A 2,626-nucleotide genomic window follows, 5' to 3' on the forward strand; every position below is an offset into this window, starting at 1 on the left:
GAGAGAGAGAGAGAGAGAGAGAGAGAGAGAGAGAGACTTTTGAAGGTTTTCTGTTACCGTACTAATGTATAACTTTTTTTTCGGCTCAATATATTAGCCGCACATAAGTAGGAATAAGAGCAGAAGGTGCAGTGTCCGATTTGGAAATCAAAAGAATAGGAATAATTTTTGTCTAAATTAATACATTTCCGCACATTTCTGTCTTTTTCTTTCTCTCATTATGTTGTCGTCCACATAATGTGGTGAGGTATTACTTTTGCGTATGTAAGATCCTCATCATTGTTTGTTGCCTGCCTCCGGGATTAGGTCTCTTCACCTTCTTTCCCCGGTTCTAGTTCTGTGGTCATTTTTTTTTCAACGTTAATTAATGGCTTATTATTTGAAGTGCACTCCTACTACTACTTTGAATGATGTACACTTTTGTGAATCACATAATGCGCTTGGATATATTTTGTTTCTATTTATATGTATTGCTGTAGCACATGAATTATTAACTGACTGAAGTAACCTGTATCTCACATTCAGAATATCTTTACCCCTACAAAGTATAATATTATTGTAATGTCTAACACATGCCTTATTTCATCTTTTCGCCTTATATACCTTATAAGTCTGAAAAAAGTGGACGTTTGATAACATCTCATGTTATTTCAAGCTGTAAATTAGTTGAACTTTTATTGACTCCTATTTTTTTTCAAAAATAATCTTTCATTCCTTTTCTTTTTTTTTCATTTGTGATGATGTTTGCAAGGTACACGTCTCTGGCTTTCGCTTCAGGATAGCCAGTTATTGTTAACAACGCAACTGAAAAGAAAAGGTTCTTTCAAAACCCAACCCTTGTTTGGTCTAACTTTCTTTCCTTGTGTTGTGTTCAAGACGTGCTGAGCTCCTCCTTTATCTCCTTGCCTTTAGATCTATCGGTACGTTACACTGTAAGTTACAGTTTGGGAAAGTATTAGATTCACAGAGCAGTTTACATTCTGTTTTATAAAAATAATTGTAGGCGGGTGGTTGGAGGGCGCCACTTGTAGGTCATACTCATACTTCTTCACTTTCCCTCTGTTGTTTCTGTCTGTCTGTCTTACTTTTTCCCAGCACCAAATAGCCATTATTGTGTTAACGTGCCTTTCTTTTCTCCAACAAACAGACTTTGTGTTTTGTTCAAGACGTGCAGAGCTCCTTTTCATTTACATGTACCTCTAAACATTTAGATCTATCGATGCCGTACAATTGGGGAAACGCTAAGAACAGTTTACATTCTGATTTATAAGAAACAGTGTAGTAGTAGAATGCATTTTGATAAGGAAATTAGAGGATTTTTAAAAAGAAGTCCAATATTTTCACACCCCTTTGTGGGCACACCATTAGCTCAGTTGGTATCATCCTGGACTATGGAACGAATGATCCTAATGGGGCTTTCATAACTTGTCAGGGCCAACCCAGGCTGATTTAAAAAAAAAAAAAAAAGGAAAAGAAAAAGAAAAAAGATTCCCCATGCGGGAGTCGAACTCATGTCTCCTGCACACCGCTACGACGAGAACTGAACCATTGCTCGATAAATAGACGATAGTAGGTTTGAATCCTTTCGAAAAAAAGCAGTTAAAAAATAGAGATAAAAATGTTAGGGCAAAATATGTACATGTACTCGTTTTGAAACTATATTATTAGTCTCTGCCTAGGGAAGAAGGGAATGGCACTATTTGTTCTGGGCTTGGTCTGCATGGCCTTTTGCGTTTTGACAGACTATCTTTAACTTAATAAATAAAAGCAGCATGCTCGATACAGCTTTGTCGAGGTGGAAGAGACATGATACATACTCGCCCCCTTTCAGATCTTGACTTCTTTAAATTACTTTAATATGGTCCAAAGGAGAGATATTGTCAATACGTTTGGAATCAAGACACATGTGTTTTGTTTTGCTACGAAATTAAATATTTTTACCCGTATGGCGGCCACGCGGCCCACTCTTGTTTTCAATCGCCAAGGCTCATCTTTAACTCGCGCAACGTGCACACGGGACCTCCGAGATTTTTTATTCCTCATCCGAGAAGACAAGGTGGCCGATTTTTTTACTGATCCAAGGATCAAGGGTATAGAGTAGAGGAAGAAGGAGATTGAGTGAGTGAGGTTGGTTACAAGTTTCTGAAAATCTGAGAATGATAGAAGGAGGAGGAGGAGGAGAAGAAGACAATTGGACATCCCGGCAATGACCGAAACTCTGGAATAAAACGTGAGTTTTGTACCTCTAGACCACATTTCCCCATCGGGGCTAAGTATGGTGTTGAAAACGCATAACGCCGGATGGGCGGCCGCATAAAAAGGAAAATTAAGATGAAGAAAAAAAAATCCTCACCAATTTTGCTTTCGAAATCTTCTAATAAATCTATAATATGGTTTCTCTGTCTGTTTTCTTGGGTAGGCCTATCACGTAGTACATGCAGACCTACCATTTCGTGGTCGTCTTTCGGAACACTACTTGCACGTCTTTTCAGCCTTGAGGAACCCTGTTGTTCTCTAGTGTTAGTTAAAACCTCTTTTGGAGACGTGACGTATTTTCACACACACACAGACACAGACACACACGCGCACACACACACACACACACACACACACACACACACACACT

This window comes from Aplysia californica, unplaced genomic scaffold (genome assembly GCF_000002075.1).
Source record: "Aplysia californica isolate F4 #8 unplaced genomic scaffold, AplCal3.0 scaffold00191, whole genome shotgun sequence".
NCBI lineage: Eukaryota > Metazoa > Mollusca > Gastropoda > Aplysiida > Aplysiidae > Aplysia > Aplysia californica.